The 17,901-nt window shown below is 49.0% G+C and overlaps 1 protein-coding gene across 5 annotated transcripts in view; it reads left to right on the top strand.

Annotated features, from left to right (window-relative positions):
• The window catches only part of zbtb16a (zinc finger and BTB domain containing 16a), a 91,453-nt gene that overhangs the window by 10,560 nt on the left and 62,992 nt on the right, over positions 1-17,901 (top strand). The window lies entirely within an intron of this gene.

The following is a 17,901-nucleotide window of genomic DNA, read 5'->3' as shown; positions in this document are numbered from 1 at the left end:
GAAAACGGCAGGAGCGCCGTCTCTGAGTCGCCTTTCCGGGTTCGAACCAGCGGCGCCCTTTCCAGTCCCCCAAGGCTTTGAAGTGAAACCAAATGTGGTATTTACAGTGGCCTCATTAGGTGAATTGCGTGGGAATTAAACCGGGAATTAAACGAGACACCCCGTAATCAGTGGGGTAGATTCACTGATGCTAACTGGGCGGAGCCACAGCCCGGCTAACAGGGAGCTGATCTGTATTCCGGTGTAGCACGTGCCACTCAGACAAGATGGATGCTACCAGGTGTGACTGGGTCTGCGCAGAAAGGGGTTCGATGGGGCAGCAGTGACTAAGGGGAAAAGCACTGCAAGGCTAATTACTTTGCTGTTTTTATTACCAACACAATGACTTTGGCTTTCAAGGGTGGGACTAACTGAAAAATGGGTTAAGTAATCTGCCAGTGCGCTGAGCGGGTCAGCGTGGAGGCCCACCTCGCCCCGGCGTGGAGGCCCACCTCGCCCCGGCGTGGAGGCCCACCTCGCCCCGGCGTGGAGGCCCACCTCGCCCCGGCGTGGAGGCCCACCTCGCCCCGGCGTGGAGGCCATGTTCCGGAAGGGAGCATTGTGAGCCGTGTCATTCAAAGCCAACGTCGGCTCCGCCGATTGGACAGTTTGGTGGGTGTTCCTATCCCTTCAGCAACGTTCTTTGCCTTTCTAGATGGGCGGCTTGGCTTGAGCTGTGCCAGGGATAGGGGTGTGTACCTCTGTTTAGCTGTTCAGGGAGAGCTAGGATCTGTACAGACTAGTCCCCAATACTGTTTCTGCCTCAAACGGAATGTTCCGGCAAACTGCAGCCCCATGTTGTTCTTTCCGTAGATGTTCATGCGTCTTAGGGTTTGCATATTTGCACACCAAAATACCCCCTTGCCCTCCCCCCCCTGTAGCAGTAAGGAATGTAGAAATTCAGCTCTATGCACATTCATTCATTCATTCATTCACATAAGAGGTCACCTGCTTCCTCGTTATTCCGCGTTCGCTGGTCACGTTCATGAACGTGTCCTGGCCCCCACCACCCAAAACCGCCCCCTGACACAGTTGCATGTTGGGGAGTTGATAAGCATCTCCCTTCTCACATAAAGCAGGGGCCCCTGTTGCGTGAGCGTTTCTGCGTGCCTGCTTCCACCCAGCTGCCACACTCTCTCGGTGTGGTATTGGTGGGGGGCGGGGGTGCCCCTTCATCCACTGAACACCTGAGCGGCTTGATGCTCTACAGAAGTACCGCCGTGCGGAAATTCAGCCCCGATGCCACGGATCAACTGAACACGGCGGGAGGAAAGATAAGCAGGAGGTTCCGGCCATTTCTAAAACCCAGCAGACACCCCCCCCCCCCCCCCAGCTCCCTCCAGCTGGTGTGGCCTGCTAACCCCAGCCTGGGGTCTGGCCTCTTGCTCTTGTGTGAGCTGTTATGAAACACTCTGCCTCATGGAGAGTTGAGGCTGGGCCCCACGACTACCCGTCCCCCCCCCCCCCTCCGCCACACGCACACAAACCCCATTATCAGCGGCACCTTTGTCAGCTCTGCTGCAAGCTCACCGTAAGACCCGCAGCCCTGCTGTTCTCTCACCTCGCCTTCCTTTTCCACACGTGCGCGCGCTCCCTTGCACGAGCGGATTATTGGCGCCCCCTCTTGGATACCCCCCCCCCCCCCGACCCCTTCGCCGACGATGGCCGCATCAGCGGTGCCAGCCGCCCCGAGGAAGGTTACAAAACAGATATTGTGAAATGATGATAAATGGGGAAGTGGACCAGGCCGTGGTTAACAGCCTGAGTAGGAACGTTATGCTCGCGGAAGGTCCTGCCTGTTGCTCGCTTTAGTCACGAGCAGGACGCCTCAACCTGACCAGATTCAACCGATGAGTAAATCATCAGTCAATTCAGATTGAAGCGTCTGTTTAGTCCCAAAATGTCTTGCTGCCCTGTGTATGTATCCCCCCCGCACCGCTCCCCACCCCCCTGGTCTTGCTATATGCAATGTTCTCATGGGGAAATCTAACTGTCCATTAATCTGTAAACCCAGTACTGTGCCATGTTAAATCCTGTCAGATGTCCATTACAATATAGCGCCCAGGGCCCCCTGGCCGACCGCTTACAATGCAGGGCTGAGAGCAGCACGCCAGCCACGCCTCCGGAATCCCCGCTGCCGGCCAATCAGGGCCTTCCTCTGAGAACCTCTAATTAGCTCTTTTGTTGCGTGGATGAATGGAGTATGAGAGCAGGGCCGGGGCCTCCCCCCATAGAGCGACGGGGACCCTTGTGATGGGGGTGGGTGTTCAAAAAAAAAAAAAGCCAGTCGCATTGACTTTTCTTTGTCTGTATTTCTGGTCGCTGTAGGCCCCACCCTGAGCAGCATAGCTGCTGAGTACCATGCACTCAGGGACGAGCGGAACCGCTGGTCCGTCCAGGTTCGCTCCCTCCGGCACCCATCCTCTGCACTGCTGACAGAACCTTTCCACAGCGACTCGTAAAATGTGTTCCTGCGTCAGATTCTGTGTCTCTCCGGTCGATCCGTCGGTCATTCGCCCTCTTGGATGTAATTTCGCCTCCCATTTGTTACTGTTTTGGAAGTTTTATTGGCCCCGATTCAGTCTGGAAGCTGTGTTGTAGCTTCCCTTCAGATAAATCTCCCCTCCCTTATATGAGAATTTGACAGGTGGCCTTTCTAAACTGCTCTGTGAAGGATCCTTTCATTCCTGCAGACTGATAGGGGGGTCTTCGGTTTTCAATCGAGGCTCCCCCCCCCCCCCCCCCCCCACCACCACCACTACCACCACCACCACCACCAACCGCGCTCATTCTCCCCCTCTGCTACCGAAAGGCAAGGGTCAGCCCACTGGTGGCGAATAGCAGAGAGCAGACCCCCCCCCCCAGTCAGGGGTCCCGTGAGGCATCCACTCCATAATCCTGGGAGGCTTGGCTGGGTCAGCGCTGCAATAAGGCCTAAAACCATAATTGATTTATGTATTTGACAAAAAAACAATTAATGGGAAGGGATAACTAGAGGCACAGGGATAAATGACAAGCGCCCCCCACCCCCGACTGACATCGCCGGCCTCAGTGGACTCCTTCACAAAAGGCGTCTTGGCAACGGAGCTGCAGTCTCTGGCAGATTGTCTCGCTGGGTGTCTTCTCACCGTTGAGCTAGAGGAAACAGGAAGCAGGAAATGCGAGCGTGACTCGGACATTTGTGGAAGGACAGCTCGTCCCAGCCCAGTGCCTAATCCCCCCCCCCCCCCGCCTTCCACCTTTTCCTTTTGGTTTATTATTAGCGTTTCCCCTTCGTTTTTAGCATTTATCTCGCATCGTTCGGCAGGCTGCCGCGTGCCTTAGAAACAGGTTATTTCTAAAGACTAATTAAATTAGTCTGTGATGTATAATGTTTAAGATTTTGGATGGGATTTCCTCTGGGATTCTCCACTTTCCTCCCACCGTCCTAAAACATGCAGTCAGGCAAATTGGCCTCTAGGTTGTCCTTCGTGTCTGTGTGTGTGCGTGTATCTGAGTGTGCGTGTATCTGTGTGTGTCTGCATTCAGTGATGACTTGTATATACAGTTGAATAACTCTCCCTCATCTCTAAGTTTGCAGGGTGTATGTGGTTTATTTCCACTCCAGCTGAGTCAAACGGTGGCTCTTCTTTTCTGGCTACACTTTTCAGCAGGAAGACGCAGGTCATCGACTTTGAGCCGTTAGCTATGACAACCAAGTTCCCCCCCCACCCAAATTCCCCTGAAACGTTCCCCTGTCACTCTCCTGTTTTGTTTTGCCGGAGTGCGTCCGGTGGTGCACTGCTGCCTCAGGTGCATTCGGGCCAGGCTGGGTCGGGCCGGACCAGCGCTGCGATGCGCCTAGCGTAGCCTGCGGCCGCTAACAGGTGTTTGAGCTCTTATCGCCGCGCCGTGCCTTATCTCGTGGGCTCAGCTTCCTGTGTCCGCACGCGCGCCGCACAGCGGGGAAATATTTCATTTAGCCCCTGACCCCCAGGCGGGCATTTTCAACCAGACGGGGGAAGGCTTGGCGGCTCAGCCAGGGAACGCTGGGTCCTTGGTTAGGCTGCCCCCGCTGTTACAGTTACGTACGTCTCCGGCCCAGCTGCGTCAGCCTGCCTGTTGGTTTTTTAAGATGATTTATGGACCTTTTTTTGGTGACTAAAATAGACTGACACAGTGGGTCTCGGTCCTCTGCCCTACACCCCCCCCCCCCCCCCCCCGCCCCACGTCTCGCGCAAAGACAACAGAGGAGGGTGGAGGACAAAGGCTGGAGTGTTTCTTAAAAGAGGGGAGACCCCCCTTGGAGCCAGAGTTGAGAATCTGACAGTCCCCCCCCCACCCCCCACCCCCCCTAATCCTGCTTCTGTGGGTGTAGTGCTGTGAGGCTGGGGGTCTTACAGCCATGAGAGCCTCCATTGTGGAAGGTCGGCTCTGTTACAGTAGAGTGGATGCAGGGGTCTCGTCCTGGACAAAGGCAGGGTCAAACAGGCCCCCGTTATTTACAGTAGTCCCTTTCATTGCCTGAGTGAAACAGGAGCCTCCAGGGGCCCCATGGGAAGGCCACTGTTTTTGCTCAGTCAGGCCTTCAGTAAGGTCAAAGAGCGCAGTGGTGCCAGTGGGGGGGGGGGGGGTGGGGGGCGAGGTTAGCTGACTTCCAGAGGCTCCATAGAAGGGCTTTTATTGATCAGCAAAGAATTTTGTCGTACAGGCAAAGTTTAGAAAAACAAGGCGGTCCCTGCACAATCGCTGCAGGCATGACAAATGGGGGGTCCGGCAGTGATGGCGGGGGGGTGGGGGCTGGGATTTAAGGCCAATTGTGTGTTATACTTCGTGACCCACTGAGGTTCTTGTATACATCTGGTGTCTCTCACGCCGTGTTCATCTCCCTAAGATCGCCCGGGTTCATCCTGGGAACTTAGGTGGCAGAAGACCTAGTGATCAAATGCTATTTTAATTTCAATGTTTAATCACTTTAATATTGCAGACGAATAGCTACGCTAACTAGCCAAAGGTGTTTTCTCTTCTTAAACCCATAACTCAGTTTGCACCTAAATGGATCCGTGTACGTGCATTAATGGCGTTAGTTATTCGGCGTGAGCGGTGCTAATACCCTCAAGCATATTGGTGAAATTCAACATTTTTCTTTTTTTTTGCAAGCAGGAATGGTGCAGATACGACGCCCAGCCCTGAGTGCACAGGGGAGGGAAAAAAAGGGCAACAGCCACAATCATTTTATAATCTAATCGTAATCTCGATTTAAACATTCGGTGGGGTTGGGTTTGGGGGGGCGACCCCACATACATTAAGAACAACCCACTAGCCACCGGAACAGATTTTATTATTTTTAAGGGAGACAATGAGATCGGGGTTAAAGTTCACGTGGCAGTGGTGGGTTGGGGAGTGGGGGGGAGGGGGCGGTGGACTTTGAGCCTGGGGTGGTGGGGGCTGGGGGACGGGGTGAGGTCTCGGGGTCCCAGGGTCCGGTTTGACCTCACCTTTCAGGCCATTGTCCGCCACAGCACAAAGACTCCTGGCTCCTCTGCCCAGCCTTTCCTTAAGCTCTTGACAGAAGCTTTTCATGGGGCTGACAGAGGAGTGACCAGCAGGGGGGTAAAACAGTTATAAGAACAGTCATTCATTCAAATCCTGGCAGGCCTGTCTGTATTGAGGCTAATCGCACCCAGAATCAATGTCCAGCAGGTTTTTTTGCAGTTGTTGTTGTTGTTGTTGTTGTTGTTATTATTAAGGGTCCAAAGCATGATTATTATTATTGCACCTGAGCAGTAACACTTACATTTACATTTAACCTCCTACACAAACTCAGAGGCTGTTAACTGAAATTAAGTTTATCTGCTGGACAATTACACTGGTCTTTGAATAGAAAAAATCCAGTGATTTGTTCTAAAAATGTTTGCAGGTTTTTCTTTTTGGAAACTGTGCAAACATGGTGGCATCACACACCGGCGTCGGACGTGGCTGCTACTATTGTAAGAGGACTGGAGTTTGGGTCAGCTTGTCGGCAGACGGATGCCCGCTGCCGATGGAGTCCCACCATTCCATCACACTTCCCTTTGCTCGCAAGCCAGATGACACTGTAGCACAATTAAAGCTTGCCTGGTTTCTCCAACGTCCTTTCATCAGTCATCGTATCGCGATTAGATTTAAAAAAAAACAGTTCTCTGCTGCACCTTTCGAATATTCACTATTATGGCTAACGCTAGCCCCCCCCCCCAAAAAAAAAAAAGATAAACTGCCAATCCCATGTAACCATATTCTCCTGCTCTTCCCCTGAACATGTCATAACCGGTGTCTAGCATGGGGTCTCTCTCTCTGCTCTCTCTCTTATGGCCCTTTAAGAGCTGTGCTGGGTGTGGCGTGGGTCCCCATATATGCCCCCCCCCCCCCCCCCCGCCACCACCATTGCGGCAACATGATGAAGTAATCGGGCCGTCATTCTGGCGCTGTCGTGTCCATTCTGTGCGCTAAAGTGCGGCACGGTTAAACATAAACCGCTGTGTATACAGGGCGGGGGGGGGGGGGGCACACAAAGCCAGGCCCAAACCACCAGGTCGGGTTGGTTATTAACACCCTCCTCCGCTGGCAAGGCGTGACACTCACACCTGCTTCAATGTCTGCCCCCCACCTCCCACACACACACACACACACACACACACACACACACACACTTACACACACTTATGTATGCTAATTTTTCAGGTGCATCGTGTCTGGAGAATTCCATGTAATATTTAAAATTTTTAAAAGCCGGTTTGGTCTCCACGTGCTCACTGCTAAACTTGGCAATTTTTTTTTTATGCGAGTTTTAAGACAGTTAGCTTAACAGACTTTATCTCCTGAGGATAAAAGTACAGTTTAATTTCCTTTTTGCACATATGTATAGGTGCAAGAATGTAAATTATTCAGGATTTTTTTTTTTTACTAGTTAAAAATGTAATACCCCTCTGGATTAAAATGAAATACTGTGTTTAAAGACTCATTTTAGTGCTGTGTTTAGATGTGAAAATCAAATTTGTAACTGTGTTGTGCTCACTTAATGTCTGGTAGAAGTTTCTGTGAAACAGAATCAACATCCGTACGGTAGTCAATGGGGAAAGTAGATTCTTGCAGAAAGTAAGTGCATCTCTGTAACTGTAACCTTCTCTAGAGGTCCATAGCTTTTGTTCTGTTAATGTTGTTGAAGTTATCAGTATCATTATTAGATAAACCGTCAGCGTTAACCACTATGTTACTCCTTCCGACTGGCAACAGTAAGAATCCGGCTGCCGCTCTACGTTGATTCTGCACGGACACTGAAGATTTCTTGCCTCAGATTCTTTCTCTCGTTTTCTTTAAATGGTCCTGACATGTCACTGAGGGCAGCCAAAGGTGGGGGGATGGGGGAGTGGGCAAGGGGAAGCTTGAGGGAACGAGGCGAGTTGCTGTACATTTGTTACTCTGAATTTTGGGCCCATATGAAGTTCTCTGTGCTTATTTGTTTGTTTTAACCCAATGAAACGTGATAATTTTAGGCAGAACTGTTGTCTGCAGGGGTGGGTCCATTTATCGCGTGCACCGTCGGACCATTGAGACCAGGGAGATATCACAGCTTTCATGTGGCCCCGAGCTGCCTACCCCCCCTTTTGTGAGACGTGTTCCCTTTTAAGCACCCTCGACCCCCCTCTGTGCCTTCTCCTTCAAGACATTAATAGTGGCACTGGAACTAATTGTGAACCTTAGATGTGTTGAGATCCAGATTGAAGGGGGGGGGGGACATCCAAAGCATGTCTTGAGCTGCGAGACTCGTGGCTTTTGCTGGAATCCATTCATATTTTTTCAAGCTGTTTTGAAGAATTACAAACGTGTGTTTGAGCTGGTGTTTTAAATGGGGGAAAGAATTTACCAGATACACAAAGACCCTCACCAGGATTTACAGTGGCCGATGATGATGATGATGATGATGATGATGAAGAATTTACTGACACTATTACTACAGAAATGGAGCTCTTTGGTTTCTGCTTGGAGGTTAACCAATGCATGTTCTGCACTTTTGTTGGCCAGGGAGACAAATAGTTGTCTGTCCATGTTCTGCTGAACAGATGGGGACATTCAGGATCGGGGGGGGGGGACATGCTACGGGTGCCTTTGTGGCCTTGGGCTTAATTCGGCATGAGAGTGGAGAATGTGGTGGCCATCTTGATTAGTTTGTTTCCAGTGTGGCCCCAGTGCTTGTCTATGTTGTGGGCTTTTTTTTTTTTTTTTTTATAATCACCTCAGGGGAGAGTAACGGTAATGATAGGGGAGCGAGATGGTTACTTGTCACCTCATGTGTGCGTCCCTTTGTTTTCCCTCTCCGCACCCCTAAACATCCCCGTGTAAAGAGGGCCATGTAGGGGGGCTGAGGTGTGGAGAGTGGGGTCTGCTGGCAGCAATGGTGACGGGGGGGGGGGGGGCGTCTTTATGATTTTATTGCCGCAATACAGTCTGCTTCAGTGTCCTGGGCCTCGCCTCCTCACACCCTGCTCGTCACGTTAGTCCCTAAAGGTCGCCGGTTACGTTCCCCTTTTGAGGCGGGGGTGGGTGGGTGGGTGTTAGTATTATCTCTCTTCCGTTCTCCATGTTCATTGCGACCCCGTTCGGCATCCTCGTCAAGACACCCTAAATTATAGGCTGAGCATCCAGCTGGTTGCTGTGAGAAAGCCACACTTTCTTCCAATGCCACACATAGTCAACAGGCTGCAAACCCCCCACCCCCCAACAACCCACAGCCCAAAAACTCAACACTGTGTTATCACTGGCATGGGCTCTGGGTGCGAAGACAGCGACGTTGAGGGAACATGCATGCATCTCCCCCCCCTCATTGGGTGCCTACGGGGGCAGATTAGAGATTCACCGTCGGCAGACAAAACACAAAGTGAGGGGAGGTCAATATTAGATTTATCACTTCTTGAAACATTTGGAGGATCTACCCAGAGGGCTCGCTGCTGTTCAGCTGCGCTATAAATAAACGATGCGCGCGCGAGCGGCGCACCGGTCTGCCTGTCGCGCCGCGGATCCAGAGGCGAGGCGGCACCGTGGACGTGCCTCGCGTCCGCATCGGTTATGGTTTTAACGTTTAACGCAGGGATCACCCACCACTGGTGGCATCGTAGCCTAAGCAAGTCACCGAGATCGAAGCGCGTGACTCAGAGCCGGTCGTAATGGCGCGTCACGGATCGCGAGAAATTAAGACGCGTGGAGGCTGCGCGTGATTCGGTCACTCGCGGCGGCCAGCGCATGTAGCGGTACCGCGTATTTTTCCTGTCGCCGTATGAAATGTACGCGCTCCAGACGGCTACGGACTGTGCTGGCAAATTCGAGCGTATGTATTTATAACTGTGTGTGTTCAATTTCTGAATTACTCCCTTTATCAGGCCCGTGAAGCATAATGCGAAATGATTCAAACATTATGGGATTACGTTCGTCCCAGAGACGGCTGCCTGCCATCCCCATTATTAATCGTTTTTTAAGTGTATCTTAAGGAATCATCTGTTGCCGCGATCATTAAGCTGTAGATCTGGCGCTCACATAATCTGACGATTTGAACTAGACCCGAAGCCCATCTGTACCCTCACGCCTGTTTTAAAACTGCCCCACCCCTTCTCTCCGTGCTTCGCCAGATCAATTCGGAGTCTTGCTTTAAGTCCTAAGCTATAATTCATTTCATAGTACGTTTTTTTTTTTTTTTTTTTGCCGCAAACCTCTGACGCGATTAAACATGAATGAATTCTGAAGACCTCCCCATGGGTTTTGGTTCACGACGTTTTCCTTTCATTCATAAAATATTGAAGCCCCCCCCCCCCCGCCTCCTGACATTCCTCATTTAGGAGCACCCGGGGAGTTTTACGTTTTTACGTTGACTATATTTCGGTGTCCCGCCTGCACCCCCCTCCCTGCACTCACCCCTGGTGAAATCGTACCATGTTCCGGAGCATCGGGCCTGCTGTCTGCGGATTTAGTGTTTGTATCAGAAAACCGACTGGATTTCCACACTGTGACAATGGCTCTGTGCGTATGTTTAATTAACTTTTTGAAAAGATCTAACGGTTCGTGTGGTATAGCTGCGAGAATTAATGGTCATGAAAGCGTTTTTGTATCCCCTGACGGCAGCGGCTGCGATGATGACGGTCGTGGAGATGATTTCGGGTGCGAGCCGTGTAAAGGAACATCGGTATCACACAAACCATGCTAAAGCCTATAAATTTACATGCTTACTGACCATTAAATGCAGCTGTGAGAGCAACTCAGCATTTTTTCTATTTGTTTTAACTTGCCTTTTTTTAATATCCAGAAATACTTCTTTTACAGGCTTGTAATAAATGTTGAAAGTGGTTTAATTTGCCAGTTAAGCCAGGAGGGATGGGGGAGGCTGGAATCCTATTTGGTTTCTCTTCCTATTGATCTTAAAACATGAAGTAAACCACACTGTAATTTATAAGTGAAATGTTTAATTAAACATTTATTTCTTTGTTATCCTGTTGTGTATCCCTTAGGCTGTCCAGTCTCACTGTTGTGGTATTAATCAAGTATTTCGTCACACGTGAGATTTCATACTTTGGGTCGTTTGGAAGCTTGAATTCGGCCGCTGATATTGAAGACATAATGCTGCACCCAGTGAGGAAGTTTAAGGTCTGTAAAGACAGACAGTGGTGTTTGTGTTTGGCGCATCGCTGGCTCCACGTGGAAGGTGTGATGTCACAGTTCACCTTTCCCCTGTACCACTCTGAGTTTGGGTTTGCCAAACCGGAGGGCAGCGGGCGGCACGTCACAGCCTCAGGAGCGAAGGTCTTCTGCTCTGGAGCCAACTGGGGCAGCCCATTCTGTGGATCTGTGCAGCGTGTTCAAAGTGTGTCCTTTACTGCCAGCATACTTGTTCCCAGGCTTGTTCTCGAAGGTTTTTTTTTAAGTGTATATATGAAAGTCATATACAGTATTTAGGCGGCTAGTCGTTGTTTAAGGTGGCTGATAAGTAGAGTGTATTATGGCTCCAGGTGATCGTATCACCCTCAGCATTTCCCGCCGACTTGATTGGAGGTTGAACAGTGAGGGAGGGTTTTTATTCATTTATTTTTTTCCAACAGGTCATGATGGAAAAGTGTTGAGATTGCACTTGGCTGAACATTTGTCTGTCTGTCTCATGGAGAATGTTAATGAGCCAGAGGCTGCACCAAAAACCAGACTGAAGCCATTGCATGTATTGATTTATTTTTTTTTTTGTCCTTGCTAGCAGATCTTTATTTATTTAAAAGCCTTGTCATATAAACGTGAAGGCCAGTGTGATGCAAATTAACCTCCAGTTATTTCATGCTAATTATTCTCATTCTGTTAACACTCTGACACCTTGGCTAACTTGCTCCTGAATTATAGCATTTCGTGATGTATGTATTTTTTCGCTTTAGTGTATATGTTCCCATCACAGGTTTCAGCTTTTAAATGTAAGTGACAGTGTTTCTGGAACCTGTTTAGAAGCATGTTTTGCATAAATCATGGTCTTTGTATAGAAAGGACCTCCTCCTGTACTCTTTTGTGCCCAGTGGAAGCCCTTTATCCTCTCCAGGTCTTTCTTGCTGTGCTTAGCAGTTACTGTACACTTTCATCTCAACACATGGTGTCCCCGCCTAGGAACTGACTGCACCATTCCGAGAAGCTTGGAGACTGAAGGCTAGCTGCCACAAAAATGGCCCTGACGTTTTGGAGGTGCTGTCATGATGCTGGTAGCCAGAGGCTATTGGCTCCAGTTGTTAAAGCACAATACTATGCGATTTCTAAGCACTTCGTCCTCCATGTATCCATCCATCTACCCAGGCCCTCCCAATTTCTGCTCCACTTCTCCATCAGCCAAGGGTCATGGTGATATTCATAGTGAGCCTCATACAATTTACCACCAGATACCTCTATGTACGTGTCTGACAGTGCCCCCAAAAATGCCCGACATGCAACCCCCCTCAGCCTCCCCCAATACTCCTCGTGTGCCACAGTGACCATATTCGGAGCGCGGTTGCACAAGCTGGCTTTCCCTGTATTTTGAATTCAAGCTGCCGTGGTTCGTGCCCTTTGGTCTGTCCAACTGTTTTGCTTCAGATGTGGCAAGGAACAGGCTGGTCTGATTTAATACCAAATACGGCATTGTGTTTTCCCCGCCATTGCAGATAGGCCGCACTGGGTCAGAGCTGGCCCTTGTCCCATTATGGACCCGTACAAATATAAACCTTTCCGTTTGGTTCAGGGTACAGTTGGACCCTTTGACCTGAATGTATCATGCACTACACAGAAGTTAAATTTCAGCTAGCAGGAGTTCCTAGACTGGGTCACGGCAAGCGCTTCTGTCATTTCCTTACTCTCCAGAGATCAGACAAAGGCAGCTGCCCACGCATACAATCACATGTGGTTTGCAGATAATCAATAGATTACTATGGGGGTAGGTCTAGGTACATCTTAATTGCAGACTGTATTGCAGTAGTGAGTGTTGATTGGGTATTATATTGCATGCAACCTTTAGAATGAAGCATTGGAGCTGCTGTGCTGTGGACTGGGGTCCATTATTATGGATAATTAAATGTGCACCTTTCGCCAGGATGGCAAGCTGCACTCAAAACTGAGGTGTGTTGATTTTGGCTTATTGTTTTGATATTAATAAGCACCAGTCCTCATCGCAAAGCAGGCCGGCGCTGCGGTGATCACTGTGTTAGCCTGTGCCACAGTGGTGAGACGGGTGCATGGAAAAAAGAACAATGTGCCAAGAGCTGTGGGACTCCTGCTGCAACATGTTTAGGTTTGGAGAGTTTGCTGCAACTCCCTAACAAGCTGATGGGGGTGGGGAGTGTGCGCAGTACGTTGCATCGCCGCAATAGGTGTGAGTCCCGGCTCCGGCTCTGCTGTCTGACACCCTGTCTCGCAGACAGCCGGAGCATTTGGCCCCCGAAAGGCTCCGTCGCAAAGAGTCACCAGCTCTCGTGATTTGCCGTGGAGCGTGAAACTGCGCAGGTTAAATATAGCGCTTCTCAGTGTAGCCTTTGAAATATCAGCCTCTGTTTTCCAGAACGAAGCCATTCTTTACGTTTTCTTTTTTTTTTCTCTCAAAATAAAACGCTGCCTCTGAAAAGAACAGCTTCCGACACATAATGTTTTGAAGCCCTGCGCACATGTGTACATGCGCCCTTGGTTCATGTGACTGACCACTTCCTGCGTTGGCGGCTGGAGCAAACATACTTGTGTCGACTTTAAAAATGGTGAAGGATAACAAGACGGAGTGAGGGAGATGGAGGAGAGTGACGCTGATGAAATTTCACTCCTTTATTAATAGAAGCTATTAATTGGTGGCCTAATGGAAGGCAGCCTCTTTATATTGTTTTTTGGAAAAGTGCTGCTTTAAGTTTGTAAACGACTTGCAAAAAGACCATTTGGGCAAACGGGCAGCTTTTTCCATTCATAAGAAAATTCACACACATGTTGTGGCTTATGAGCCGCTTGGCTAATGTGTCCAACGGAGATAAAGACCCAAATCTGTGCCGTGCCAGTGCACGGAGCAAAGTTGAGCCAAAGCAAAGAGGGCGAGTAGCCAGCACGCAGAGCGGCGGAGTGACCCCTTGACCCCGTATCAGGTCAGAATTGACATTTCTGGGATGGATTGAGGGGGAGTGGAGTGAGGGCATAGAAGCATTAAAGCATTGTTTCGTGGTGTAGGTAGACTCACCGTCCACGAGCTGTGATGAATGGGAACGTGCGCACCTGATCTGTGACCTCCGAGGCCCTGTGTGAGAGAAGCCTTTCGCCCCGCCCCCTTTTTTTCCAGTCACTCTTTGGGAACCTCAGGATTCCAGTCGTTCACTCTCTTTACAGTATCTGTTTGCCCAGGGGCTTGTATCAGGCACACACAGGATGCTTTCAGTTCTTATCTGGGCTTTTAGGCCGGCTGTTGAGTGGAAGGTCCAACCTTTGACCTGTCCCACCCCACCCTCCCCCATACAGATTCCTCCGTTTCCCTCGCAAAATGAAATCCCTTGTTTCTAAACTTTATGGGTAACACACGACCTGCTGTTTTCTTGGTGTATACCTGGTTTCACTCTGTGCGTCCTTTGATGCATAGAGGATTCCTTTTGTTTATGCGGCAAATGAATCATATCAATGCCTTCAGTGGGGCGCGGGACCTCTGTCCTGATTAGTGTGGTCCAACCTTTTTTTTTTTTTTTTTAATTTTAGCCTGTATTTTATTGGAAATGATTGAGAAGAACACTCCTGCTTCCTGGATGTTGTGGCATTTGTTTGCTTTTCTGGAAGTGATCAGAGTGAGTGTCTATTCTGAGCTGTCGGTGATGAGTGGCTAACCACAATTTATATGGATGTAGCCCATGCCCTCATAACCCCCCTCCCAGTACTTCTCCACTGCGTTAACCCCCTTTCCTCATCGAATGGGCAGGTGGGACTCGAGGACGGGTACTCAGTCCCACTCCTTAAAGACCTAACCCGTATGCTGCTTTTGTTCCAGTCGAGCTCTTAATTAAACGAGATGTCAGTTGAATGGGGAGCATGACTCGCATTGTTTGACGTGAGGACTTTATGAAATTAGAAAAAAAATTCTGAAGCTGAATTTGTCCCATTTTATTAGGAATACTTAAAGGTGGTGTTTTATCATTTTTGTGAATTATTTTGATGCAAGTTTTATAATTTAATCTTTAAGCAACAAAATAAGTACATTTACATAGTTGATTTATGTGCTAATATCATATGATACACTACATATTATAACGACACTGTTTTCAGGTAATGCAATCATTTAACGCGATTGGCCTAACGTGGCTTGACTTGTGCCTTGCATTCTGTCAGCTCATTTGTTACTTAAATGGGTCAAAAATACATGTTTTGGGCTGTGAACCTAGGGACCAGCGCTGCCCTTGATTGGACAGATGTCTTAAGTCTCTTTGACAGACCAAAGGAGGTCTTGGGCCTGCGTTGTTCGGTTGATGCAGCACAGTACAAGTTTCTAGTCAAACTCCATTCTACACCATTCAGTATTTACATTATGCTGCCCTTTTTTGATTTTTCAGGGCATGTAAGCAAGGCTCTTCTAGGACCTGAAACCCCTCCGTTATTCTTCATTAAATTTTTGGTCACGTGTGTGGTGTCTTGAATATTGTGTGACCTGCTTGCTAAGTGTGGTGCGTTAAATAAGGTTCATTGACACACCCTGGCAAGGCGTCATAAGTGTGGCCTGGGACCAGTTCTCTTCGATTCATCTTCAGTATGTAAACACGCTGTCACATTGTCATGGCAGTTAATTACACATTAAGAAAATAAGACAACTCGGCCTCAGCTGAACCTTTAAATCTAGCATCCAGCATGGCTGTTGAGGTAATGTTGCTACAGACCTGTGAGTTTGGGGTTTAAAAAAAAAAACAGGCAGGCATGGAGGTTGGTCATCTGTTTTCCATCATGTTAGCTCATAGCATCTTAGCATGCCATTGAGAATATCTACCAGTTCTCACCAGTGGATCGACTGGTGAAAAAGGCAGAATGTTCATCTGCCTGCACAGAGTGGCCTGGTCTCTTAGCTGTGTGGAAACATCTTAGCGATCACAGTCTTTGTACTTGCTCTGTTTATAGCCACAAATTAGCAGTGTTTCGTTTAGGGATCTGGCCTGGTCATATCTTTGGGAGGGAACGGGGGGCTCCGTTTGCATGCGGCATACCCTCGTGGTCACTAAGCCGTTCTGCATGCTGGATGCTCACCCTCTTTGCAGTGACCCTCTCTTGGGCAAAATTTTGAAATCATGCTTTACAAACCTACCTGATGCGTTGTAGGGGAGCAAAATCAGATTAAGAGATTACAGATTAATATCTTATCCTTAAATTTTCCAGTGTAGTGTAGTATCTCACCACGACAATGTGGACAGTTGCAATCATTCTTTCCTCTTATTGCTTCCTTGCTCTTTTTGAGTCTGCATGTGTTTTGTTTACAACTAGCTGACAATTCTGGTTTTGTTTACACATTAGTAGTGTGCACTTACTGTACTTTTGGTAAAATACAAGGCAGGGGCTTTGACAGAGAGACTTTAATCGTGGTCTGCTGGTGATTTATTATTATTTTTAAAATCTCCCTCCTTTCCTGATTAATTATGCATACTGTGTTACTTGCTGAGTCAGGATGATGAAGCTACGATAGACTATTTATCGAGGCCCAGAGCGGAAACATGTCGCGCGGGCAGCATGGCGCTTGTCTCCGCTGATGAATGGCGTGTTTACCGCGGAACCACTCACGGAAATTGAGCAAAAAAAGATGGAAAATGGATATTGGCCGGCCTGTTTGTAACCTGACAGTCTAGGCTGCAGAAAATGGCTGTCCATGTCGGTTAGAGGAAAAACCTATGTCATTCATTCCTCACACGCAAACAGGGTTTTGTTATTTATCTTACTGTTTGTTTGTTTATTTGCTTATTTATTTTGCTGCCTGGCGATCAATTCAGCCTGCCAGGCGGTGGAAAATGCTGGATACACTCAGAGAGTGGGCTGATTTTATGTGTGTGTGTGTGTGTGTGTTGAGGGTTAGTAGGACAAAAGAGGCAGTGAGAGGAGCAAACTGCACTTGACAATATTCTCTTTGAAATGCATATTGATTAATTAATTAGAATCCCTTAATTAGCAAATCGAGTGTCAGTGTTGATTATCAAATTCCGCTTCTTTATTAGAATTCGCTCTAGCCCCCCTGTGTGGGTCTTCAAGCCGGTGTGCTCCTGCTGAATTAACGGGCCGCACCGGAGCAGGCCTCAGTGGACGGTCATGGAGGGCTAGAGGGTTCCCCTCACATAGTGGGGCAGCCTCCTCACCAGAAGGTTGTCTGTTTAAGAGCAGGAGAAACCCTGACCTGCCTTTTGAGCCTCTCTTTAGGAATGTAGAGCTTTGGTGAAAGAAAAGTGCATGAATTGGCGTTTTGGGTGACAAGTGGACGGAAGCCAGACAGACCTTGGTGGCAGAACCATGGTCTTTTAGCCCATCAGGCTGTAACCTGAAATGTGTTTCCAGGCTTCTCTGAGCACCTCACATCTGGTAAAATGGCCATGGGTGATCGGGAGCGATAGCAAACCGAATCTGGACTTCCGGCTGTAAACGGTGACTCATTGTGTCATTCTTCCTGAGAGCCTAGTCGCATTTCCTGGGGTGTTTGAGTTCCCGAATGATTCTCCTTGCTTCCATATCATTTCCTTAATAGTTTTAGGGAATATGCACAGATCTGAAAAATCATAAAGTTTCTCGCAGTGATTTTTTTTTTTTCCCTCCCAATTGCCCATGGTTAAGCTGGTACGGTGGGTGGTTGGGGATCAGTTTTAAATGGGGTTATAGGAGGATTTCGTCAGGATCTGTTGGTTGGCTTGTTCCTGCCCGTTCATTACGCATGACTCATGTTGTCCCCACAATGCTCTGTCATTCTTTTCTGCCTCTGTGGTTTATTAATGATTGGCCGATCACGCTTTGTCACGTACGTGTCACTTCTGCGGTAAGAGGGCGACCTGGCGGAGGTTAGTAGCAGCCCTTTGGTCAGGCGGGATGCTAGCTGTCCGAGGTCACGGAGCAGCGAATGTGCCGGACTGGTGGGTGGGGGGGGGGGGGGTGGCAGGACAGGCCACGGCTCAGTGTGTAGGGCCATTGTGACCCGGTGGCTTTGTCCAGATGGTTCACATACCATCATCCATGCTTCGGGTTAGGAATGCATCCCCCCGGGGTGGGGGTGGGGGGGTTACAGCCTGGAAACAAGGAGAACATAAACATCCTTTCTTCCGTGCCCCCCTCTGCAAAATAATCCAATCGGCCCCTAGATTTAGGGGGAGGCACCCATATTTAAAAAAAAAAAAA

Source organism: Paramormyrops kingsleyae, chromosome 18 (assembly GCF_048594095.1).
Source record: "Paramormyrops kingsleyae isolate MSU_618 chromosome 18, PKINGS_0.4, whole genome shotgun sequence".
In the NCBI taxonomy this organism is placed as follows: domain Eukaryota; kingdom Metazoa; phylum Chordata; class Actinopteri; order Osteoglossiformes; family Mormyridae; genus Paramormyrops; species Paramormyrops kingsleyae.
This window is presented reverse-complemented; position numbering and strand designations above follow the sequence as displayed.